The sequence below is a fragment of the Orcinus orca genome, chromosome 3 (genome assembly GCF_937001465.1).
Source record: "Orcinus orca chromosome 3, mOrcOrc1.1, whole genome shotgun sequence".
Lineage (NCBI taxonomy): Eukaryota > Metazoa > Chordata > Mammalia > Artiodactyla > Delphinidae > Orcinus > Orcinus orca.
The window spans coordinates 21032691-21060289 of NC_064561.1; the positions used below are offsets into that span (position 1 = coordinate 21032691).

At 37.6% G+C, this 27599-nt stretch overlaps 1 protein-coding gene and 1 pseudogene across 1 annotated transcript in view; one reads left to right on the forward strand and one right to left on the reverse strand.

Moving 5' to 3' along the window:
- The window catches only part of LOC125963845 (UDP-N-acetylglucosamine--peptide N-acetylglucosaminyltransferase 110 kDa subunit-like), a 200595-nt pseudogene that overhangs the window by 67492 nt on the left and 105504 nt on the right, over positions 1–27599 (forward strand).
- The window catches only part of LOC125963892 (metabotropic glutamate receptor 7-like), a 40337-nt gene that overhangs the window by 2167 nt on the left and 10571 nt on the right, over positions 1–27599 (reverse strand). The window contains exons 3-6 of the mRNA XM_049707519.1: positions 25887–26101; positions 23403–23464; positions 18760–18802; positions 14177–14305 (exon numbers count right to left, since the gene is read on the reverse strand). The gene's annotated coding sequence lies outside the window, so the exon portion shown is untranslated. The remainder of the gene's footprint in view (positions 1–14176; positions 14306–18759; positions 18803–23402; positions 23465–25886; positions 26102–27599) is intronic.

Sequence of the window (27599 nt, forward strand, 5' to 3'; positions counted from 1 at the left end):
GAACATGGGTTCAATCCCTGGTCCAGGAAGATCCCACATACCATGGAGCAACTAAGCTGGTGCACCACAACTGCTGAGCCTGCGCTCTAGAGCCTGGGAGCCACAACTACTGAGCCCGCGCGCCTAGAGCCTGTGCTCCGCAACAAGAGAAGCCACTGCAATGAGAAGCCTGCGCACCGCAACGAAGAGTAGACCCCGCTCGCTGCAACTAGAGAGAGCCTGAGTGTAGCAACGAAGACCCAATGCAGCCAAAAATGAATAAATTAATTAATTTTTAAAAATGCAGATTAACAGCATGTGGTGACAAAGGATATGGTAAGAGAGAAATTCCAAGTATTGCTGGTGAGGGGAAAATGGTACAGCTATTCCGGGGAGGAATCTGTGAAATAAGGCATATATATGACTTCTACCTCAGCCATTCCACGGCTGCACTGTTACTCTGCACTGTTACTCAAGGGGACATGTGGAAAGAGTGTATTAATGCTTTATGGTGGACATAAAGTGTTGAAAATAGCCTAAGTATGTATCACCAGGGTAATGGATAAGCAAAACATGGTATCAACATATGGTGGAATATTAGACAGTGGCCAGAAGCAATAATTTCTATGGAGCAACACAGACAAATTTTAAAACAATAATTTTGTGTAGAAAAAATAAAAGAATAGGATGTGATTCTTAGTCGATACTACTTTTGCAAAAATGAGAAAATACAAAACAATTCGGTATTTCAAATATATACATATGTTTAAAATAACTATGAAAGGTGAGTTGGGAAATTACATATTAAATGGCCCAAATGGTGCTATATAGGGGAAAATAAAGGAAATAAATCTGGCAGAGGAACGTCGGGGCCAAAACCAATCTTAAAAGTATTAGAAAATAGAGTGACCATACACACTGATGATAGAGTGACATGAACTGAGGCATATGGTCCCTTTTGAGTAAATGCCTTAAATACAAACTAAAAAAATAATGTCATAAGATTTACAAGCACTATAAAAATATTTAGCAGTATTGCAGTAGATAGTAGAAATATATAACCTTTCAACTTAAATAAAAACAAGACTGATGAAATATCATCTTTGTTCCCATGTCGTCCATGCTAAGGAAGAAATAATAAATCAGCTTTTAAGATAGAATTTTTTACAATGAGAGATAAAAAACAAACAAAAAGAAACCCTGTTTATCCCATGAAGGGAGAAAAAAACAATTTGAAAAGTCAGAGTAGAACTCTCTAAGGACAATATTTAACAACAATTTTTGTAAAACAGAATTTTAAGAAGCTGGTTTTGAATTGTTTATAGAGTTTCTAATTAGCATGCTGAGGAAATACAGGCTCCATCTTAATCCAGAAGCAAATAAAAAGTTCTGACTCTTAAAATTCTAGGCTCTAGAGTAGGTGCGTGCTGGTGTGCTGGTGTGTATGTGTGTGTGTGTGCACATTTGCTGTGTGTTTTCAATAAACTCAAGAGTACATAAGGGTGTATGTTATTACATTGTAACAATTCTTGAGCAAGTCTAACTGAAGGTCAGTAGCAAACAAGTAGATGCCGCTTGGGTGGCCCCCCAAACTCTCAGGTAATGAGCAGATCTGGCTTGGCAATCATGTTCTGCTTTTAGACATAATGCATTTTTATGTTCTTGTTAGCACTGAAAGACTAACTTGAATATTCTGCAACTGATGAAATAGACAACAGAGCAGTAACCTAGAGTTTACATGTATTTGGGGCAGTAAAACTTTAGTTCTAGATTTAACTTGGATATTAGTCCTAATTTAACTTGGATTTTCTACAACGCATTTTTTTCCTATAAACTGGAGGTATATACCACCATAATCCTAAAAAACCTGTGACTTTGGGCTTCAGGGGTCTAAGCCTTCTCTCTAAGTGACTGAAAGGTACAACTGGATATTAGACCTGTCTAAAAATTGTCCTTTTCTGTCCTCACATACAAGGGTTCAGCTTGATTTTTGGATAGCTGTCAGTAAAAAAAAAAAAAAAAAAAAGTGCAAAGAGCTAATGCCTTTTGCTACAAGACAAAACAATTTCTCCTGGACATGCAGTAATAGGAGGCAATGCCATGTGTTGGAAGCATGCACATATTTTATGATAGATATTAATCTGGAGGTTAACAGCTAGATGCTCTGGCTGAAGTAGTTTATTTCAAACATACATATAATGTTAACCCACTTTGTAACAAAGCCTTCAACATTTCATATGCAAATTCATTTTTCTTTCTAGTTTAAGCCCAAGGAAATCCCTATAAATCTTGTCTCCAAAGAGAAAATATAAAGAATTCATAAGATTAAAAGAGTTCTTATCAATTGTATAAAAATCTAGAAATGTACGAACTAGACAAAAATGTAGACGTCTAAGAGAACGTCCAACAAATAGAAAAGTAGAGGACTGCACTGAGATTGCAATCCTGAGAAAAATACATTATTTCTAAATGAAAAAGTAAATGGAGATAGTATAAATTAAAGCCAGAAGAAAAATTTTAAACCTACAAAAATACGAGTCAATACAAAGTTAAAAACCCATGAATTTTACTATATACCCAAAAGGCTTCACAAAAGATCTCATGAATATCACAAATTAAAACAAACAAAAGCCAGAAATATTGTTTTCCCCAAATTGTACTACTACCTGCTTATTGCTTCAGTGGTAAGAAGAAAAATTATCTTCAAATAGTTAAATTATATACCTACTTATATTTTAACTCTTAGGTGGATCTTGTTATATAATATATATGATCTTTAAAGAAAACTTGTTGGTTGTTTATTTTGGCATCTCTTAGGAAATTCCTATTTAATTAGATAAATCTCCTTAGATAACTCTTAAATAAAAATAGATGCAAATATAGTATGTTTCATACCATTCATTTTAGACCTCTAAGAGTTGGAAAAGCTCAACCTGGAGAAGAAACTAGTTTTATTGAGGGAAGAAACTACTTTCCAGTTTAGAAGAGGAGGGATTATCCCATTTCTGTAGAGGAAGCAATCAGGAAGATACAAAAAGAATGATCCTTGCCTAGTGCTAAGGCCAGAACTACTGTGAATATTGTACCAGATCTTGTAAAAACAGCCACTGTGCTGGCACTCACAGGCCTGGGTCATGGTGTGTTCAACAATAAAACTTTGTTCCAAAGGATGGAACTCCTTCGGGCCAAAAAGCTTTCACCTGCATTATTCCATTAACCTCACTGTTTTGTTATGGGAAATGTGTTTATTTTTTGAAATGACATTGAAATATATCCTTAAAAGAACACTTTAGGTCTCAACAAGATTCTCTTCTCTTTCAGCCAACACATTACCTTTTAGAAATCAACAGTCTACTTCTTTCTTTAAATCATCACATTTCAAAGCTGTAGCAGCTAATAAATGTTAATATAATTTTTCCAAAACTGCAATCTCCCTAAATTTCTATGCTGTCTTCTTTATCCTGTCTTTTCAAGGTAAAGGTATCTTTCCAGTTTTCTTAGCATTATCAGGATTACGGATTTTGTTCATTGTTAAAGTTCGTTATTTATGGACATAAGTTAATGTAAATGCAGAAATATCTCGTATTATTCACAAGCTGGCTGACTTAAATCACAGGCTCTTAAAGCAACTTTACTGCTCTCCAATCTGTTCAAATGCACGGAAATATAAATTCAGGATGATGCGGCTTTTCTGCAATGCTTTCTTTTCAGGCTGCAGTCTACATGACAGCGTTATACCTTATCCTTGCTGCTGTTGTTGTTCAATCTATAAAATCTCTCTTGAAGACCCCCAAAACAGCTTGTAATTTAAACTTTTACTTTTGGTGACTCACTGTTTTCAAACTGCCATCTCTGACCATATCCCCCTTCCAGGGGAATTTATGCAGACTCTTAACCCATAATTGCTTTACTCTTTACCTCTATTTCTGGGTTCTTAAATTAACTGTTACATCAGTGTTCTTCATTACTCAAATTATTTTTTCTTAAGAACTTTTCCTGGAAGTAAGTTCATGCTACTTTTGACAAGCAAACATTTGACCTCTGAAGGAATTCTTATGGAAATGGGTTTATATCCCAAATGCACCACCAAAAATCTTTGTGACCTTGCATAAACGTCCCTTACCATTTCAGGTGCTATCTTTGCTTGACTCCAAACTGAACTGATTAAAACTATGAGCATCTAGCTGTTATGCACTTTTGTCTCAGTTTGGTCAATGAAACTCTCAAAAATCCATCAGATTTTCATTATTTTTATCATTAGCCTGTTTGTGTAAAATAAGTTACCATTTATGGAGCCAGTGTTCTCCTTTATTCCGGCATCCAATCATTGTAAATATTTCTCATGGACACATTCTTAGAAGGCCTATGAATAACCTGGCCTCTTACTGATTCTCCCTTTTGGAGTCTTACTAGCCAGACTTCCCCAATAACTTTCAGAAAGAGTTTTCCCCCTTTCCGGGTCTTCTTTTTGACTTCTATATGCCATAGAACTTTCAAAAGTCATCACACCAATACTAATATTACCACATACCCTCCAAAAAGCTCCAAGCTGTTTATGCCTATTCATTAAGTTAATACTTTATCAAAACTTGTCCAATTGAGTAGTTTTAGCACAGATATTTTACACAGTTTAGCACAGACATGCTCTGTTTAAGGCTGACAGATCCATTAGGAATTAACCTTCTGGTACATTTTCCCTCTGACATTTTCCTCACAACTGCGTTTCCTCATAACTGAGCCATCAGTTATCTCTTGCCTATAGAAAGGCAGATAAGAGAAAAGAAAGCTAAGTGAGAAAAGATATGTAAATAGACTAGCACAATATTGGACACATAATAAGTATTCAATAAATGATAGCAAGTATTCTTACCCTTATCCTCACATTAGTTTATATGTATTAAAAACTGATTACTGGACTCAACTCTCACTTCCATTGCTCATTAGATCCTCACAGAAACCTTGGAGGAAGCGAGGTTTTATCCCCAATTTACAGGTTGGGAGACTGCAGCCTAGAGGGCTTAAGTACCTTAACTGAAGTCATATAGTCAAGAAATAAGCCTATATTTGTCACAATCACTTGCCCATGCTTTGACGTGACACCACCACCCATCATTTACCCAGCTTCACCAAGGTACTACTAAATTTTTTACTCTTATTCTCCTCTCTTTGCTTCATACTGCCATTGTCACCAGCCCAGTCAAATTCACTTTTAATTTTCCAATGTTAATGAAGGGAGTAGAAGGTGGAAATTGAGGTTAAAGGAGGAAACTTTAATGTTATTCAAGGATGACTTCATCTTAACTTCCAGCCTTCGTCTGCCCATTCTCTGCTCCAGTCACACGCAGAGTATTTGCTATCTCTTCCGTAAGTCTTGACTTTTCTTGTCTTTATGCCACTTTTCTTTTCTCCATTTGCAATGAATCTCCCTTTCCCTTGGTTCTTCACCATTTCTTACTCCATACTCTCCATTAAAATTCAAATCTACCTTTAAAGCCCAACTCATATACCAGTTCTGTCCTGCAGTCGCCTGGATCTGCCAAGTCAGAACTAACCACTTGCTCCTCCGTGCTCCTGCAATGGCAATGATGTTAGAAGGGCGAGTGATTTTACAGCTCGCTCACCACCTGCGGGAAATATGTCCTCTTTGCCCTTCCACATCCTTTCTCCACCCAACTCTATATGGATGGCTTGCATGGCCTATCTTAGTAAGTGTCCTTGCTCTAGCTTCTGTTTGGCTCACCAATGAAGAGTACCAATAGAAGACTGTAGGGAATGAAGGAGGGGAGTGAAGTTAGGGTATTAATTCTTGCCAAATTGCATCCCCCAACTAACGTATAGTGCTTCTCCGTGGGGCATCACAGCATCTTTGGGGAGGACTCTCTCTCCAGCAAGGCTTCCTTTCTCTTTCATCTCCTATAAAGGTAGCCACACTTTTACTGAACCCAGGGCACTACACTATCTCTTGATTCTCTACATTGGGCTCAATTTATCCTTATTGATGTACCCCTGATTTCCTGCTGAGACCCTGTCTGATGAACTTTGTAATATGCTCTTCTAAGCTGTTAATTTTACAAACCACATTATTACACTTATTAGAAGAATGTCTTCAGGATGTGTCAGTAAGCTCTGACTGATGATAATTGTAAACAGCTAGAATTTATGGAACATAAAGTATGCTTTGGTTACTCTCTTGAGTACACCATGTGCATTATTCTAATTAATTAAAATCACTATTAGCTAAGCAAGGCACACAGATGCTAAGAGGTTCCCAGAAGTAACTTGCTCATGGTCACCCCAGTGTCTCAGTAGTGTTTAGGACTCAGATCTGTCCAAAGCCTAAACCTTAAGTTCTAGGTCTAAGCAGTGGCTCTCAAACTTGAGTATGCATCAGCATCACCAAGAGAGCTTGCTGAAACAGGCAGTGGGCCCCACCCCCAGAGTGTCCGAGTCTGTAGGTCTGGAGCAGGGCCCAAGACTTTCACTTCTAAAAATTCCTACGTGCAGCTGATGTGCTGGTCTGGGTACCAGACTTTGAGAACCACTAGTCCAAGCATTTTAGGTCCAGAATTTCAGGTGTTAGAATAATTTTCTGGTGATAAATTGTCGAAAAAAAAAAAAAGCACTGCATTTTCCTGTTTGTAAGGAGGTAATACATTCAATCTTAAAGAGTCAATAATGGGGCTAAGTATTTAAGAAAGAAGAGTTATTCTCCAGGAAGATGGGAGGAGATGGACATTCTAAGGACAGGAATGCCCTTTCAGGAAACTTGCAAAGGGAAAAGAAAAATAACATAGTAAGATTCTGCTATCCAGTGTTCACAGAACATGAGTGGGATACCCTTGACTGGAAAATGGGAAGCCAACTTTTGCTCACCATATACATACCTTATTCAGTACAAATGTTTATTAAGAATCTCCAAAAGCTAGACACTAGGCATCAGGGCTACACTGATAGAGCAGATAAAGTGCCTGGCCTCACGGAGCTTGTGCTTCAGATGATGTACCTCAGCTAGATAGACTGAAGGATGGATACTATATTGGGTTCACACTTCGTCTCAAGAAAAAAATATATCCATAGACGTGATCCAGGAGTCAAATGGCAAAAGACCTAGCCTCAAAGTGAGTGTTAATTTCATTAAATGGTAGGTAAAAATTATTTTATATGCCGAGATAGGCTCTGCTTAAAAGACACACTATTCCTCCAAACGTATTATACAAGCCAGCTTATGAACCTGTGACTTTTTCTAGGAGAAATGTTGCCTTCTTTCCCAAGAAGGGAGCAGTAGGGGTCGGGGTGGAAATAGTTTCATCATCAGAGGCACAGTCTCACTACTACTGCTCAGCTCCAATTCGCAACCTTCTGAATGGTTTCCAGACTAAGTAATTTAGCAAAGTGATGAAGAAAAAATGGCCCATTAATCTTATGATGCGTGTTATAACTTCACTCTGGGTTTAGCATAGGAAAAATATTATTTGCATTGATTAGAAATATGCTTTATGGCTGCATATATTATTCACTCTGAAGATTCTAAAATTATTAGCTGGGTTGACATGATGAACTGCACAGGAGTACTTCTAGATAGCATCTCAATGTCATCTGTTACTCACATCATATAGGTCTAGGAATCAATATGTATTTTACTCAATATGAGATCTTATTCCAAACATCAAAATATACCTGTTTTTATTCGATGGTTATCATCATGAAATTAGCAGCTAAACGTCATTTAGAAAATTCAAATCAAGTAAATTACTGTATTAACTGTCCAACTATGATTATGACTTTCCTCCACTTATAGCTGAACCTAATATAATGATCTGGTCAGTCTGACTAGGAGGATTTATTCATTAATTTACTCAAATGTTCTGAGGTATATTTTGAAGGACTTAAATTATGGTCTGGTTTGGAGGATCCAACAGTAAGGGTACAGGTTTATCTCCTACAAGCTCTGTGACCTTGCCCAAGTGACTTAGCATCTCTGAGCCTCACTTTCCTAATCTGTAAAATGGAAACAATAATAGAACCCAAGTTGTAAAGCTGCAGGAAAAAAAGTAATATGGTAATATATTTTGGCACAAAAGAGCAGTTACGCTGATGGTCATTATTTGTGAATACTGTTGCTAAGATTATTGAAAACCTGTTGTGTGTTAGGTGCTGTTCAAGGACTAGAATTTTAAGACTGTTCTTCACCTTTATCCCAGTTTTACCTGCAAAGTTCTGCCATGCACTGGAAGAACATACTGGTATTTCTAGGGAAGGGGACCACTCAGGTGACATTTTTGTTTCACCAGGTAAAGTATACAAAGGTTATAGTGTATCTTTTGAGTCTTTTGGACGTCTAGTTACCTTTCACTAGAATGATTCTAGTAGATCCTGATAGATACCTGAGACAAGGTCAGGTCAGTGATGTTGGTACCTTTTCTGGCTTAAGAGCATAGGGCAGAAACACAGGAAGAGAGGTCTTCCTTTTCCACTCCTGTTACTAAGAACCCTCTCGAATAATGACAATCTGAAACAGATCACTACATTGTTGCATGCTGTAGAATCAAAGCAGTGCACAAAGCAAAGAGCACTGGCCTCCATTATACGTGCATTTCACTTGAGATTCACTTTTCTAGACCGTGGAGAAAGCAGATGTTCCAACACTTTCCAGGTACTGGAATATTACAATCTGGCCATCTCCACCACTGCATGTTTGATCACACCATTCCCTGCAAATGGAATGCTGTTCCATCAAGGTCAGATTGACCAGTGCAAATACCTGATTTTATCGTATGGTCAGAACCAAATTAACTTACTGAAATTCTGCCCAGCTCAGGGTCTACCTTCTCTGTGAAACCTCCTGTGAGATCCCAAGTTACAAACAACTCTATCTTCTTCAGAAGACATTGTATACTATATAAATAGTAATTTACATATAAATATATGTATATGTGTCTGTATTTCCTTGTTACATTAAGTTATAACTCCTGTGGTTTCTCTTCTTAACTAAACTGGACCCCCTTATCATCACAGTGGCCATGTACATCATTGTATCCTCCAAAACATCCAGAATAATATCATGGATTCAGTATATAGTTGTTTAATAGAAAACAATTAACTAACCACTGCAGAATACTAGTGTCTCTCAACGTGTGTTCAGTGGATCATAAATCCTATGAGACAGTCCATGAAGGAAAAGATTTCAAATAAATTTGGGATCTGTTGTCCACTACATCTCCTTATCAGAGACTCATAATTCACAAGACTCGTAAAAAGCTCTGTAGCAAAGAAACTGTTGACTTAGTTTGACCCAGTATTTCTCTTACAAGAGTATCAGTTCTGGAGGTCAAGGACATTTTCCACCTCTAATACAACATCTCTACTGCCTAGTAGAGTGCCTGGCACTTAGTAGACACCTAATAAATATTTCAATAAGTTTCAACATACATTCCCCTTTTAAGCTATAGAAGAAAAACATAGTATATAGTATATTTTGATTTACTTGGGGAGAATAATAATATGAATAGATAAATTTACACAAATCATCTTAAAGTATATATATTTGATAATACTTTTTTCCACAAATCTACACAATTGCACATTTAGTGGTGATAGTAAACAAACTACATTTGCTTCTGAAAACTTGCTAAGAAGGATGGCTACTAAAAACTACAACTTGAACCCAAAACAATTGATTTAGTTCATTGGTCCCCACTCCTTAGCAGTTTTAATATAGAAGAAAATAGACGCATATATTTCTTTTCTGCCATAATATGGCATCACATAAGGAATGCTATGTTGTTAGCTAGAAATAAGATTTGCTCTTGTTATTTTAGTACATTGATCACATAAGAATAATTCTAGATTTTTTCCCCTCCTGTGACGCTCATAGCATCCGCATCTAAAACAGACTTTGGAGATTTAGATCAAATGTCATATCAATTGTCCTAGACTGCTTACTATGTGCTTTCACTATAGATTTTAATGTCAATAGAGAAAGGAGAAGGAAAAGTCAGAGGGAAATGAAACAGGTGTATGCAACACCCCTCTCTACTACCGACATTTCTCAGAATTCTGGGGGAAGTTGCATCTATAAGCGGAAAGTTTTTCACCATGGAACTCACGGTGCTTGAACTTCTCATGAAGAATTTTTTTTTCACTACTGAAGAAAACTATGTTTGATTTTACCATAACTGAAAAGTTCTCCTGTTTCTACTTCTGAGGTTTGCCCTCAAGACTACTGTTTACCTAATGGAACTGACTCCTATGCATGGAGGAAAAAGTGCACCTTTTGAAGGAAAAGCTAAAGGAGTGATATTCAGGTAGCTCCTCATTCCACCAATGAAAATGTACACATAGATTTTCCACTTTACACCTCATTTTCCACCTTATTTTCAAGATTTTGAAATGAACATGCAGGGTCTGATGAGTTTGTCAATAGTCTATAATTATTAGTGTTATTAAAATAGAATACAAATGATAAGCCATATGTAAAAATGCTGTGTGAATAAACTGCTATACCGCAAATACTACAAATGAGTGAATGGCAGTAAATGCTAAGAGGGATTAACAACATAAAGGATATTAAAAAAATGATGACCGTATTTCATATTTATGTGTGTTTTTCTCTCTCACTCTTTTTTTTTTGTCTTTTTTTTTTTTTTTGCGGTACGCGGGCCTCTCACTGTTGTGGCCTCTCCCGTTGCAGAGCACAGGCTCCAGACACGCATACTCAGCGGCCATGGCTCACGGGCCCAGCCGCTCCACGGCATGTGGGATCTTCCAGGACCGGGGCACGAACCCTCGTCCCCTGCATCGGCCGGCAGAACACTCAACCACTGTGCCACCAGGGAAGCCCTTCTCTCTCACTCTTACTCAACTCCTAAATAACTAAGAGAATATGCTCACAAATGGTAAGCATGTTTTGGATGTTCGATGTGTGTTTGTGAGAAAGAACAAAAAAAAAACTGCCTCAATTAGGTCAAATATCATATAAGAGATGAATGAGATTAGAGATGGGATTGGGATTTGTGTTAGTGACTCAATAGCTAACCGATCACAGATATGACAGTGTAGTGCAATATGCAAATATACTTTTAAACAACTTCTCTTAAGTTATCTACTGTCTGTAAAGACAATCACACTCAACTGCTCTGCACTTAACCCCAGAGCTTCTGAGTTAGAATCTGTTAGAAATAGGTACACGTTTCATTGCTTTGGCAACATTTACATGGCTCTGCATCAGGCAATACAACTGCTAAGATCACACCCTGGGAATTCAGGAAAGGCTAGTGTACAGTTCTGGTCGTTCTACCACCCAACTGTGATCTAGGGTAAATTCCTGATAAAAAAAAAAAGAAAAAAGAAAAACCCTGAAGATGCTGAAACAGTATCTCCTACTTCACAGGGTCGTCATGGGGATAAAAGGTCATTAGGATAAAGTGCCTCTCACCCAGGAAACACTGATAAATGCTACTGATGCTACCATCATCATCATCATGACCGATCAAGGACATATTGCCACATGGAAATTCAACATTCCCTGGGCCATTCACAACTTTCCTTTAAAGGACTCATATTCTATGTGGGGTCTTAACACCTTCAAATAACAGAAAATACAAGTCTTTACGCCTTTTTTTCTGTAGCTAATTTTGGCATCTTTCACCTCTGTCCACTTAAGTGTTGGTTTAGCATATTCTTGTCACACAAAGAAGCTACTTCCCAAAGAGAGGAACAATGTGTCAAGTGACAAAGACATTGAGTGAAGTCTTTCACATCCTAGATTGTCCACGGTACAGCTCAGCTGGTCTCTGGGTTGGAAGGCCTGGGTCTACTTTGCTCGTCTGTTACAGGGGAAGGGACATGGTCCTTAGCATGTGCTCTGTGAAACAGAGGCAGCTGCTGGTAGAAGTATAACACAAGCAGAACTGGCTTCAATTCTTCCTTCTTAGGTCTTTTTCTTCTTGTTCAGCTGTTCAAGGAACTTGCCTGCCCTCTGTCCCTGCCAGGACGATGTTACATCTGCCTGGATAAGTAGGTCACCATTGTATATCAGGAAAGGTCTTATTTGTAATCATCAGGAACCGGATACGGCTAATTTGAGCAGAAAAAGAAACTTTTGGAAGTTTATGGTTAGGTCTCAGTAACTACAAGCAGACTAAACAACCGTAAGCCAAGGCTATGCTATTGCAATTATAGGATCAGGCCGAAGTGATGTTATAAGTCCTAGCTGGCCTTGCTACCAAGCAGGAACAGGAAACAGGAGGTTGACCCAGCACTGCTGGCCTTGCTTCTTTACATCATTTATTTGTCATTCAAAATCCAAGAGAGGGGTGCAGTTGGCCAACCCGAGATCGCCCGACTGTTTTCCATCTGTAAGGGAGACTGAGCATGTGAATAAACAGTGTATCTGACATGTTCAGCTTGTATAACGAGAGGAAGGCTCTGTTTCTCACCAAGACCCACAAAGTGGAAAATTCCCCAGAGAAAGGAATTTCAGATCAGATGCTTGGAAAGTTAAAAACAACAACAACAAACAAATGCAGATGTGGAATTAAAGACATGGAGTCATTAAGAACCTATATGTGGAGTGATTCAGACCTGAGTTCACATCTGGAGCAAGCTACTCAATCTTGCTGAGCTTCAATTTTCTTTAAAGGAAACAACGTGGAAGATGATATCCACATGTAACTTGTGGTACACATGAAGGAGGGTAGTACAGTATATGATGCCTGGCACATCCTATGCATTTGCTAAAACTACTACTAGTCCTATTATTATTGTTACTTATTATACAATTTATTGTAGAAATTAACAGGGAGAGTATTAATAAATGTTAATACAGTGCTAAGTGTCACATTTATGATCTCAACTAATTATTTGTTGATTCAACAAACATTCCACATATCAGAAAATAACCTGTTAGTGTGTGTATATATATATATATATATATATATTTTTTTTTTTTTTTACAGAAGAAAAGAAACCCTGAGGCTTAGAAAGTGTAAACAATGTACCAAAAGTCACTCATTTAAGAGGTAATGGAATATTATTCAGCCTTAAAAAAATGAAGGAGATCCTTTCATTTGTGACAATATAGATGAAACAGGAGTGCATTATGCTGATGAAATAAGCCAGACAGGATAAATACGAATTATATCATTTATATATGGAATCTAAAAAGAAAAAAAGCCACACTCATAGAAACAGAGTAGAAAACTGGTTGCCAGGGGCTGGGGTGTGGGTGGGGAAAAGAGGGGAAGACTGGTAAAAGGGTACAAACTTTCAGCTGCAGGATGAATAAGGTCTGAGGATCTACTGTATAACATAGTTACTACAGTCAATAATACTGTATTGTATAACTAACATTTTCTGAGAGAATAGAACTTAAGTGTTCTCACCAAAAAAAGAAAAAAAGGAAAAAGGTGTCATGAGCTGTTAGATGTATTAATTAACGTGATGGGAAGGATCCTTTTACAACGCATATGTATATCAAATCATCATGATATACTCTTTGACTATCTTACAATTTTGTCAATTATACCTCAATAAAACAGAAAAAAAAGAGAGGTAATAAAGAAGAGATTCCAATCCAGGATTATCCAGCTCAAAAAACTACACTCTTAACCATTACAATATAGTATCCATCCATATGTTGTAACTGTAAAATGCTTAACACAAAAGAAACGTTAAATAAATGGTATTTATTCTAACTCTAATGCTTAGTAGATATTAGTTATGTGGTATGCTTTACTTCTAACTACAAGGGTATAAGGTGCAAATTCTTGCCACAGAACATAAAAGCCCCTGTGGTACCCTGTACGATAAACACAGTACCTGTAAATCTCTCATCTCTCAACCCAGAGTCTCCTCAAGTTGGAGGTCTTTACCCCCTTTATAATGTGGGAATAATGCCTTTCCCACATTTGCACTGGGCATGAAAATCCATACTTCCAGGTGTATACTGAACCTCCACTTAGCTCCTCGTCACCTTGGAATCACCAGACCAAAGATCATTTATTCCATTAATATAAATGATCTAGGGATAGAAGTACAGAATATACAGAGAGTGTTGGAGGAATCCAAACAACAAGTCCTCCACTCTCAAAACAAATTTTAGAGTTCCAAAAGTAAAGAGCAATGTTTGGAAATAAAACTAAAAATGAAACTAACATCTACAATTAGCCAAGTATTTATTATGGGCCAGGCTACTTACCAGGCACTTGATAAACATTACAGCTCATCTTCCTGCAGTCCTTCATAGCATATAATATTGTTTCTATTTCATAGAGAAGAAAATTGTATCTAAGCAGGTTAGTGATTAGCCCAAGACCACAGGGCTAGGCTGTAAGAAAAGAAGGCCAAGTTTCAGTGGTCAAAATGGTGATGGATGTTATAACTAGAAGATTATGGATAATCAAATAAAAATATTCAAAACGGTCCTAATGTATTATTAGGATTTCTTTAGAATAACTTGGGTGCCTTAGTGAATACAGTAGTGGTAGGCACTACAGTCTCTTTACTTTGCTAATCATACAAATCTACTTTAATATTCTTGGTGACAAGGAGCTAACTACTGATAAGACAGCTTCTTCAGTTTTGGGGCTACTCCAGGGTGAAATGCCGGAACGTCTTACTGCCTGCCTGCAATGTTACCTAGTTCTACCGGGGGGAATAAAGCAGAACAAGTAGTCACTGTTCTTGACAAATGGATACAGTTTCAGTTTTTCAAACTGTGAGTGTCAGATTCATTCATTGTATCAGATAGATCTGTCAAATGGCTTTGCCCATTTACTAATGGATGGCACACTGCAGACACACGTTGGGTCAAAGGACTCAATGTCACCTCATTGATACTGTCATCAATATAATTTGTATTGGCATTTTGTCTCACCCTGACTTTAAGGACTATGTGAGGAGATCCAAGTCTCCAGACCATGGACTGATCACCTCTGCTTGACACAGTATTCTCTGCTCATTTCCAGAGGGGACCAAGGATGAGCTCTTGTACTTCTGAGTCTATTCACCCTACCTGGCAACACATACTAGCTGGGCTGATTGGATCAAGCAGGAGCCCCAGAGTTTAAATTTCCAGCTGCATTGGAGGAAACAGAGGCTATGCCCCAATCCCATAACCCCTCACTTCTTACTGCTAGCCTATCCTAGGCTGTTCTTGCTGATAGGAGTACTTCATGCTAAAAATTAATTTTGCTTACCTGATGGCAGTCACACAACCTCAAATGCCATTTTTATAAATAAGGCAACCACCAATGGAGTGTGATTTAGGGTTTTTTCTTCTGTAGACCCTGCCTACCCTATAAAATCTCCCATTACTGCATCATGGAGACTATAATCCCTTTCCGAGGGAATAGATTCTTTCCAACCATAAGATGAAATAAGAACTTACATTTCCATACTGCCCAAAAGGAAATACATTGATTACAAAATGCAGGAGAATGACTGATTTTCCACATTTGTTGTGTTCATTAAAGGGTTTTTGAATAGACTTGACAGTATTAAAGAAGTTCAACACACACAAAATAAAAATTAATAAATGAAGAGAAAAAAATTGCATTTACAACAAACAACAAAATAAACACATTGATATATAAAAGGTTGTTATACATCGATGAAAACTGGATGTCATAAAGTCACAAACTAAAAAGTATTAACAGCCAATAAAGATATGAAAATATGTTCAACCTTGCTATTATTAATCAAAGAAATACAAATAAAATAATTCAGGTGTCATATTTTACTGACTAGAATGACAAAGTTTTAAAAAACTTGATAATACTGGTATTGATATTGATAATACTGGTACTGATGAGTGTGTGTAAGAAACCACATTGGATGTTAAATTCTTGGTAGAAATAAAAAGCACGGTAACCTTTCTGGAAGACAATATGTCAGTATGTACCAGAACTGACAACCAGCCATTCAAGTTCTAGAAGTCCATTCTAAGGAAGTAAACAAATGCTCAAAGACATATGAACAAGGATGCTTGTCTCATTGTTTAGCAAAGCAAAACAGGAATAATCTAAATGTTGAACAGTAGGGACTGGTTAAATAAATAATAGAATGCTGTTCAACCATTAAAAATGATGCTGCAGATTTGTATTAGGTGATGAGTAATCATACTTATATTACTAAATAAAAATGTTATAGAACTGTTTTGTAGTTTGATATAATAATTAAAGGTATTTTATACTTGCATTGTATTTATATGCACCCCGTCACAAAAAAGTTTCAAAAGATACCCTCAAAAATGTTACAGAGATGATTTATCAGAAATGGGATTTTGAGTTATTTTTCCTTTTTTCTTTAAATCCTTTCAATTTTGGAGTTTCTGCAATGAGCCTGTATTATTTTTACAATTAAAAATATTTAAATTTACAACAAAAGGATCTAAATTCCTCCAGTTTTCCATTTATTTTCCACCCTGGCTCAGGGTATTTGTGTAAAAAAAAAAAAATCAGCTTATTTTCTCTTTTGTATCAATCTAAATTTACTCTTCGTTAAGTTAACTATTTTAGTCTGGCAAAAGTTTCACATAGGAAAATTGTTAAGGTCTGAGTATTCTATTACCTTTAAAAGCACTGGAAACTTTGAAATTATTTCTTTCAGAATTATCATATAATACTGAAAGGTGGGGGGGGTAGCAAAATGAAGGGAAATAGATAGTAGTAGTCAACTTCAATTAAGAAAAAGCAACAAGAGGCAGTTTGTACTCTTTTGATACGGCAGAAGCCCCATGTGTCAACTCATGCTAAAAAATGGATATATACACACACATATATATGTTTGTGTGTATTATATGTATATGTGACACACACACATAATTAATCCACAGCCTTAAGCTAATCACTCATTGTGGCAGAAACAACGAGCTGTTGACTACACTTTAATTAGCTCCTCCAGCCTGTAGAGGCATCACTAGGACCAAGATAGGAACAACATTCTCCATCTCCGCTTGCATCTGGGTATGGTTCTATCCCAAAGAATGTGACCAGAGGTGACCTGAAGAGTTTATGTCTGAAGGATAATGAGTTGATAATTGTAGCTTGCAGCTTCCTCTCTCCTTTCCTTTTTAGGACAAACGTAGAGCCACTTGATGAAGGTGGTGGGTCCCTGAATAACTGAGCAGAAAACTGACCCTCAGACCACCAAAGTCCATACTACACTCCTGAGTGAGTGAGAAATGAACCGTCCATGTGTTGCTCCACTGAGGTTTAAGGTATATTATTTAGTGTTTAACGCATTTTTTCTTTAAACCTCAGTTGCCTTCTCTGTAAAATAAAGTCTTTGAAAAGGATCCACTGTAAGTTTTTTCCCTTGCTTATGTTTTTACCTTAGTTTTTAATTCTCAGAAACATTGCACGCATTTTACCTTTTAAGTTAGTAAGTCTACTTTTTTTCCCACAAAGACGGGTTCTTCAAGTTATGGAGAAGTCATAGCAGACTGTTGCTTCAGTTTAAGATACGCATTCACATATGAGATGAGAAGGGTGAGGACCCAGAGAAACGCCTTTGACAGAGGGGAGTGAGAGCATACTGAAGAATGTTTAGTAATAAAGAATTCAGATGGGAGAAACGGATGGGTTACATCTAACAGATTTGCTCAAAGGAATTCTGGAAAGGCAAATATGTGAAAATGTATAGCAAAGACATGAAATGCCTTTTGGTCCCTAAATGGATTTCATTTCAAAGACGTGCATATTGCAAATACATGTACCATAACACTTCTCTGTCCACTTCTAGAATCTTCTAAAGCCTGACAGAACATCTGCAGAGAGAGGATGTCATTCCAAGATAATCGACTGCAAGTGACTAAATTAAGATAAAAATGTCCTTAACCTTGAACAGTTTTTTAAAGAGATTTTAGAAGAAAGGAGCCCTCCAGGGGGTTGTATAACTATATAATTGTACCCTTTCTAAAAGGCTATTTACAGATACATAATGTTTCCCCTCCATTCTTTAAAGTAAAATATAGGATAAAAAAAATAGTTTGGGGATAATATTTGTTTGGGACAGCAGGCACTGCTAATCAGTACCACTCTCTCCTTATTCCTTACTATCAGAGCCCTGCTTTAGGAGACCCCATTATCCTTAAGGCTAAGGTGGCCAGTTTAAAATCCGAGCTGATGAGATCTAAGTGCAAGTCTGCTGACCATCTGTGGTAAAAAATTTGCTCTCTGAGTTAGACACTGCCTTTTTTTCTTACTTAATTTCTTTTTTTTTTCCTTTTCTTTCTTCCTGCCCCAATTGTTGGAACACTATTGGAGATTCTGGGGTCACTTTGAAGCTATGTGGACGTGCTAGAGATGTGGAAGCTGGAAGAGCGAAGCAACCCAGTCCCCTGGTGATGCCCTTCAGCAGCTGGACTAACGCTAGAGGGACTATCTCCAAACTTCCTGCTACCCGTGGAAAGTAAGGTAAATCACTCATTCACTTTCTGTTACCTACTAACTGATCCAGAACTCTAACCTCAGGGTTCTAGAACCCTTCTCAGTATCCCATAGTCATACTCATGTTCCGGACTCCTGATCATCAGACTTGCTTATAGCAGATGTATGGGGAGGGCAGGCTCTTCTGGAAGCCCTCATACTTCCTCCCCTACCCCCACCACACACAAATAATGATCTTTATGTCCACTCATCCTTCTATCTACACTCAGAGGCCAGGGCCCCCAGGAAGGCTTCACTGACAACCCTTTACTCCTCTCTACATGCAGAAAGAGTAGAGGTGTGGGCTCTGGAATCAGACTTCCTAGACTTGAATTCTTAACCTGCTACTTACCAGTTTAGGACGTGGGCAAAGTAGTTACCTTCTCTGGACACCCCTGTAAAAGAGGAACACTAAGTAGCACTACGTTCCTTACTGAAAGGATTAAATGAGCAAACGCAGGTAAAGTTCTTATAATTTTTTCTTGGGTCAATCAATTGTAGCTGCTATTGTTACCTTTGGCTAATTTAGGGCAGAGTCCCTTTGCCCTCCTTTGGTTCTCTGGGCCCGTCTCATTCACAACACACACAACCGCATACTGCATTCACAACACACACAACCGCATACTGCAGAGTTTTGAAAGGTGGTTCTCAAAATGTGGTCCCTGGGCCAGCAATATCAGCCACACCTGGGAACTGGTTAGAACTCTGGCACTGGAGCCCAGCAATCTGTGTTTTAACAATACTCTCAGGCAAATCTGATGCACACTAAAGGTTGACGACAACTGAGAACATCTGTCTCAGACTCTCCTGGAGGCATTCACCAAAAATAGAGTTACAGGACCTTACACCTGACCAGCTGGAGAAGGGGTCTAGTAATTGCCCTGGTTATCATGCTTGTCATGATTTCTCAGCACATAAATGTTTGAGAATCACTGCCATTTTGAATGTGTGTTTCACTTGTCTGTGTTTCCAGTGGACTTTACTTCCTTGCAAGGAAGGTTTGTGAAGATTTGTTGCTGTTGTTTGCATTATTAGTTTTATTATGCTAATTCTAGAATCTCTGGTGCATAGTGCAATCTCAGGCAGGAAGTAGTGGCTCATTAAAACAGATGTCCCAAAAGTCTTAGTAGAACTTCAAGATTAATTCCTTCAGGAAGAGGTAAAATTGTCATTAGATGCAAATGATATGATACTATATAGAGAAAACCCTAAAGACTCTACATGAAAACTACTACAACTGATAAACGAATTCAGCAAGGTAGCAGAACACAAGATTAACATACAGAAATTGGTTGCATTTCTTTATACCAACAATGAAATATTGGAAAGGGAATGTAAAAAAACAATGCCTTTTAAAATCACAACCCTCAAAATAAAATACTTAGGAATAAACCTTACCAAGAAGGCAAAAGACTTATACGCTGAGAACTGTAAGACGTTAATAAAGGAAAGTGAAGATGATTCAAAGAAATGGAAAGACATCTCATGTTCTTGGGTTGGAGGAATTAATATTGTTAAAATGCTCATACTACCCAAAGCAATCTACAGATTTAATGCGATCCCTATCAAATTATCCATGACATTTTTCACGCAATTAGAATAAATAATCCTAAAATTCATAACCATAAAAGACCCAGAATTGCCAAAGCAATCCTGAAGAAAAAGAACAACGTTGGAGGCATAGCCACCCCAGACTCAGACAGTACTCCAAAGTCACAGTAATCAAAACAGCGTGGTATTGGCACAAAAACAGACATATGGATCAATGGAACAGAATACAGAGCCCAGAAATAAACCCACACACCTCAGTTAATCTTTGACAATTAATCTTTGACAAAGGAGGCAAGAATATATAATGGGAAAGAGACAGTCTCTTCCGCAAGTGGTGTTGGTAAAGTTGGACAGCCTTATATAAACCAGTGAAGTTAGAAAACATCCTTTCACCATACACGAAAATAAACGCAAAATGTCTTAAAGACTTAAACATAAGACATGACACCATAAAACTTCTAGAAGAGAACACAGGCAAAATATTCTCTGACATAAATCATACCAATGTTTTCTTAGGTCAGTCTCCCAAGACAATAGAAATAAAAATGAAAATAAACAAAGGGGACCGAATCAAACTTACACGCTTTTGCACAGCAAAGGAAACCATAAACAAAATGAAAAGACAACCTACAGAATGGGAGAAAATATTTGCAAATGATGCGACCAGCAAGGGCTTAATTTCCAAAATATACAAACAGCTCATACAACTTGATGACAATAAAAGCAAACAACCCAATCAAAAAAATAGGCAGAAGACTTAAAGAGACATTTCTCCAAAGAAGAAATACAGATGGCCAATAGGCACATGAAAAGAGGCTCAACACTGCCAATTATTAAAGAAATGCAAATCAAAACTACCATGAGGTACCACCTCACACCAGTCAGAATGGCCATCATTAAAAAGTCTACAAATAACATATGCTGGAGAGGGTGTGGAGAAAAGGGAACCCTCCTACAACACTGTTGGTGGGAATGTAAGTTGGTGCCGCCACTGTGGAAAACAGTATGGAGGTTCCTCAGAAAACTAAAAATAGACCTACCATATGATCCAGCAATCCCACTCCTGGGCGTATATCCAGACCAAACTATAATTCAAAAAGACACATTCACCCTGATCTTCACAGCAGCAACATTCACAATAGCCAAGACATGGAAACAACCTAAATGTCCATCAACAGATGAATGGATAAAGACGATGGGGTACATATATACAATGAAATACTACTCAGCCATAAAAAACGAATGAAATAATGCCATTTGCAGCAGCAACATGGATGCAACTAGAGATTATCATACTAAGCAAAGTATGTCAGAAAGAGAAAGACAAATACCATGATACCACTTATATGTGGACTCTAAAATATGACACAAATGAACCTATCTATGAAACAGAAACAGAATCAGAGACATAGAGAATAGACTGGTGGCTGCCAAGGGGGAAGCAGGTGGGAGAGGGATGAACTGGGAGTTTGGGATTAGCAGATGCAAACTGGTATATATAGATTGGCTAAACAACAAGGTCCTACTATAGCACAGGGAACTATATTCAATATCCTGTCATAAACCATAATGGAAAAGAATATGAAAAGGAATGTATACACATATGTATAACAGAGTCACTTTGCTGTACAGCAGTAATTAACACAACGCTGTAAACCAAGTATACTTCAATAAAAAATAAGTTAATTAAATTTTTAAAAAGATTAATTCCTTCAGAAGAACAAGTACTACACATTCACAAAAAAAGCACCCTTTGAAAGTTTAAATTTTTGAATTTCTTTGCCACTTCCTTAGTTTTGATCATCTTGGACAATATATTTTTAATACTGACTTTTAAAAAGAATTGTGTTTCAGTGTTTGCTATCCTTAGAGAGACAGAAACAGATAAGTACAACTAAATACTTATTTTTCAAAAGTCTCAAAAGTATAAGGGAAATGAAAGTAATTATATCTTCAAATGATTTTGGGGTATGTTTCTAATTTCATACTTCTGATGCGATTAAAGATTAAAACTGTATTAAGACATTTGAGACATGCCGCATTGGTATTAAATGAATTTAATTTTGTATAAAGTGGCAGAAATATTTTCTTCAGCAAACATACCTGCAGATATAAAATCACAACCATAAATCTACAAAAAAGCAAGCTATTGAATGAAATCTGATTGGTTATTTCCCTGCAGTATGGATCTGCTAATAATTTAATTTACTACTTGCTAACAGAAGCCAAAATTTAAATATACATATATATATGTGTGTGTATATATATATATATCTCTTCAATTTTAAATCATTCATATATATGAACAAGTATACATACACATATATAACAATTGTTCATATATATATATATATAAAAAATTTAAATTAAAGAAAGTACACCTGGTGGCCTATTTTTTCCCCCCGATTTCTAAAGAACACCATATTCTATTCTAGGCAGTGGAATGTCAATCCACCTTAAGGGTTGTTCAATGAGCATATCTGAGAAACCACTGGTTTAGCCAATGATGTACTTATTGAGGGAGGCCCTAGTGCCACTGTCAAGAGCTTATCCACAGGAGAGATAAGAAGGTACTTGTTTGGTTTGTGAAAAGGAGTAGTGAGGAATGGCAGGTAGCTGCAGGCTGATGACACGTGATGTCTGTATATATGTAGAACCAACACGCCCATAATTGCACCCGTTTTCCATACCCAAATCCAAAGCCTCTGTATCATTAATCCCAGGCAAAAATGGTAAGATTCATGTGTGTTACTATCCCACGGCTTCAAGATGCCTCTAAACTCATATGAGTATGTCTTAGTTTTATCAGTGGAGGACAAACCAGGCTTCTATCACCAAGCCCCATTCCATAACAGGCAAACCAGTCCAAGACTTCTCTGAATGCTGCAGGAGAGTCTATGGAAGGGGCGCTCACTCCACTGTGATGCCTAAAATGCCTTTGCACAAAGCAAACATTCAATACATGCTGAGTGAATGAATCAGTGAACGCGTGTCATAAAACAGGCTTATTTCAGGGAAATTCCATTCAACAGGCTGGCATTCCTTCCTACCCATCTTAACTGTTAAGCTTGCCATCAGACAAAAATTTAATTATAAAACGTTAGAGCTGAGGAAATTTTAGAAACTATCTACTCTCCAGAGGTATACAACTTTAATTTAGTGGTAAAAATCACTAGGAGTGATTTAGGAGTCTATCAGACCTGAGTCCAAATTCCACATCTACCATATTTTGGTGAGCAAATAACTACTTCTGAGGCTCTGTTCCATGTATGCATTATGGGATATGATAATAATACATACATTAATTGTATGACTATCAGGGGATGAAATGACACAACCCATTTGCCATGGTCGGCTAAGTAATTTGCACCAAGTAAGCACTCAAGACATTAGCCAATATTAATAGCGGAGAGATGAAAACAAAACTCTGGGACTGATGCCTACCTTAGTGGCCCCAGTGGTCATAATGACTGTCTTCCATTCAGCCTGCTCTCTTCTCACTAAGACTAAGGAAGAGAAGATGAACAAATTAGGAATAACAATTTGAAAATGGTTTTATACTCCCTGAATGAATGGAATTATAATAAAATGATTCATGAGTTCTGCAGAAATATGATGAGACTTTAGATCTTTCTGTTAGTTCTCTACAAAACCAATTGATGGCCCTAAGATGTACCTTCCCACCCAGCCCCATCCTTACCAGGATCAAACATCATTGTAAATGGAAAAGTCAACAACACATATCAACAAGCTAAGTTACAAGCCAGTGAAGTCTCAGAGCTTTGATAGAGAAAATTCAGATTTATCATGATATGTAAAAATAAGATGATATGAAGAACTCAATCTAAAAAATATTACCTGGAGATCTATAATCTCTACAATAGTGCTATAAAAAGCAAAGAGCTAGAAATCTATTTAGATGGTTTTCCTTATAAGAAATCACTTTCTGTATAACTTTTAATGTACTATTGATGAGAACAATTCAACAAAATTCAAATAAATATCTGCAGATGTCCTATAAGAAGAAAAGAACAGAGTTAGATGTGACAGGGGATAACTGGACTTCAGGATGAGTAAGACCCTATACTTGACCTCAATAAATTAACATGAAATACAGTGGATGAGTCATGTACAGAATGTCAGAATTCTAAAAGGCCAAGCTAAGTACCAAAAGGAACACGTGGGGACTCTTAAGAAGGAAATAAAATATTGGTTAGTTGATTACGAAAAGGCAGAAGGGAGTAGGTTCCCTTTGGCTGCTCTTTGAAGAGATCACTTCCTTTCCCACCTAGTCCTGAGGCTAGGGTGGCATGGGCAATAGAGGAATGTGGGGACTGAGAATCATTTCTACTCTCACCAGAGTGGCTGGAAGCAGATTTTCTTACCAGGATGTAGTAGTATGCTAACATTTAAGGGTTCTTGAGGTCAGAGAGAAGGGTTTGAATACTCCGGCTCCATCTCTTGCTGTGGGTCAAGTTTCTTACCTTTCCAACACCTCGGCGTCTTTATCGGAAAATTGGGGACGATGATAATGTCTCCCACCTGAGTGTGAGAACTACATGATATAGTGCATACGCAGGGCTAAATTTGGTGCCTGGCAAACAGAAAGTGCTCAGTACGGCAGGCGAGTGTAGTGACAATAAAGGCAAAGATGATGGGGGTAGTGCCGGTGTTGCTTCTGCCCCCAGAACAGGCTCTGACTGGGAGACAGTTAAAGCACCTTTGGGTTCATGGGGGTTTATATATAAGCAACGGTTGATCAATGTGAGCTGGTTGTCCAAATGATTATGTGCAATCTAAGAAAAAAATGGGCCTCGGATCTGCTCAGCTACTTAATAATATTAGCAGCAGTAGTAGTCAAAGAAGTTAAATTTTATTAAGTGTTTATATGCCAAACAACGTGCTGAACGTTTTAAAAGGATTTACTCACTTATTACAACGAGGCTATATGCCAGGTCCTGATAATGTTATTCGCCTCTTTCAGATGTTGACTGAGCCTCAGACGGGTTACAAAAGCACCTAAGATCCCGTTGTCAGTACATGACGGAAATGAGTTCAAATCCAGCCTGTCTGACTTGTTCTTAATCACTAAGGTATGAAATTAAGCATGTTGCCCTTTGCCTGATTCTCCTTCTGAGGCCTGAATATTTCACTTAGCTCTCTGAGTGCAGAAGAGAGAAAATTCTCTCTCCTTGACCCAACTTGGCATCAATATCCAACTCCCCTTCTCAAAATGGGTTGCTTCAACGAGCAGCAATGAATGCCGGGTCGTGGACCAGTCACCTTGATGACTAAGAGTCAGACACTAGGGAAAGAAAATGCTCTATGACAAACCTACCCTTGTACAGAAACAAGACAGAAATGGGGGGACAGGGCAGAAGATAATGGAATAAGGCATAGGAAAAATAGCACCTGGCATCGTGACAGTAATAGTAATAATAGTATTAGTAGTAGTAATAGTAATAATAATAGACTTTACTATGCTCTAGGCATTGTATTAAGTGCTTGGTGTAAGTGACTTCATTTTAACATTGAAAACAAGTCTATGAGGATGAAATATTATTAACATCATTTTATAGGCAGGAGTATTGAGGTTCAGGTAATCAGGTAAATTGCCCAAGCTCATATGGTTAGCAAGTGGAAAGCAGAGATTTGAACCAGCACCTACACTCCTAACCATTATGCTATAACCATTATGCTGAAGACATAAGAATTCCAATGGTCTTTCCCCATAACCCACTCCTGCACTCCAGACTTAAATAGTCCAAGATCAAGAGAGAGCAAGCTTGGAGTTGCCACTCTTCAGTGAGTGTCAATCATTTCAAAACAGTGTGTTTGCTAACAAGATGCAGTTCCTGTGATAATCTTCTCAACCAGCTATCAAGAAACAGGAAGCAAAGATTCAAGTAACAGGATGTTCCTACTTACGAGGAAGGTGGGACAGCATAGTTGACACTGGGCTTAACTGTTCTGGAAAACGTGGTCCCAGTAGGCATACACGCTGGTACATTTTCCCCACTTACCAAATACAAAAGAAGTATTTCATTTCCATGTTGCTCTTCAAAGTTCCACCTCATTCGTGCCTGTCATTCATCCTCTGGCCTCTTCCTGTCTCCATTTCTGTACAGAAAGGTGCTGAGTCTCTGCTCTCGGATACAAAAAGGGTGTGTTAGGAGAGGGAGCCATGGTACCTCGATGTCTTTTTCTTTCATCTTAATTCTATTATGCCAACTCCACTGAACTTAATTAGAGTGAATACAGAATTACACAATTACCCTCTGTTCTATTCTTCAGATGTTATATTTTGATAAAATTTACGACATGCTGCTCTCCCCTTGAACACCAGATGAACACTAGAAATGGATGTGTGTTGACATAAAATCTGTTATAATTACAATTAAAGTATAGCTTACATAATGATAGTGTTAACATAAAATTATAGATGTGTAGAGACAACGTGGTCATGCATTTTTTAGTATAAGTACATGCTTAGACCAATATCTGTTAGCGGAATGAAGATGGAAGAGAATTTTGGTTAAGCCACAAAGGCTGTTTAAGGACTTGCAGATAGCTAAGGGGAACTCAAAGACCAGTAAGATAATATTTCCCCTGCCATGTTTGCAATTGCAAAGTGAAGGGAAGATGTGAAAGTAAGTACCCCTATGGAAATTACAAGACAAGTACATTTTTTTCCTTGAGTACCTGGGTAAATGCTTAAATTCTAATGTATATCAGTGATGCAAATTTTCAACTGAGTTTGATAAATCATAAAATAATAATTATACATATATGTATATAAAACTGCATGGAACTAGGCAGTTCAGAATTACTTCTAATTAAAGAGGTACCCTATGACAACTAACTTAAACCTTACAAAATATGGTTCCAAGTACCCTATCAGAGTGAAAAGCAGGAGACTGAAAGGTTTATTGTAAATGTTTGTAGTCATGGTGTCTTAACTAAAACTACTGTGTCACAAATACTATTAAAATAATTGTGACATTTTATTCACTTTTACTGCAAACAACAAAAGAAACTATAGGTATTTTTTCATTTCAGGTAATTATTTTAGCTAACAGTTATTAAATGTTTTGAGAAGACAGAGTGCTAATTGCATTACTTCATTTTATCTTTAAAATAGCGCTTCCATGTAATTATTCTTAATATCTCCATTGTATTAAAGTGTATCTCTAGTTTAGACCTTTCTTCAGAACTGCAGACTTGTGTATCCAACTGTGTACTCAGCACCTCTACTTGGACGTCACGAAAACATCTCAAATCTTATACCTCCAAAACTGGTCTTTAATCCCCCAAACATGCTCTACCCCAAACTTTTTCCATCTTAGGTGACAGAAACCACACCTTTCCAGTTCCCCAGGCCCTAAATCTCGAATTCACCCTTGACCCCCTCTTCCTTTCCATTCTTGCATTCAATCTACCACGAAATGCTGTCACAACCTTCCCAATGTGCCACTTCTGAGAATTACCAGCCACTAGCAGCCTGGTGCAGGCCAACAACATAGACCTCGAGGATCCTGTAGTCGCCTCCTGAGATTCTCCCTGACTCCACTCTCTCCCCACATCCTCAAGACCACAGATAGAGCTATGCTTTTCAAACAAGAGACAGTTCATGCCACACCT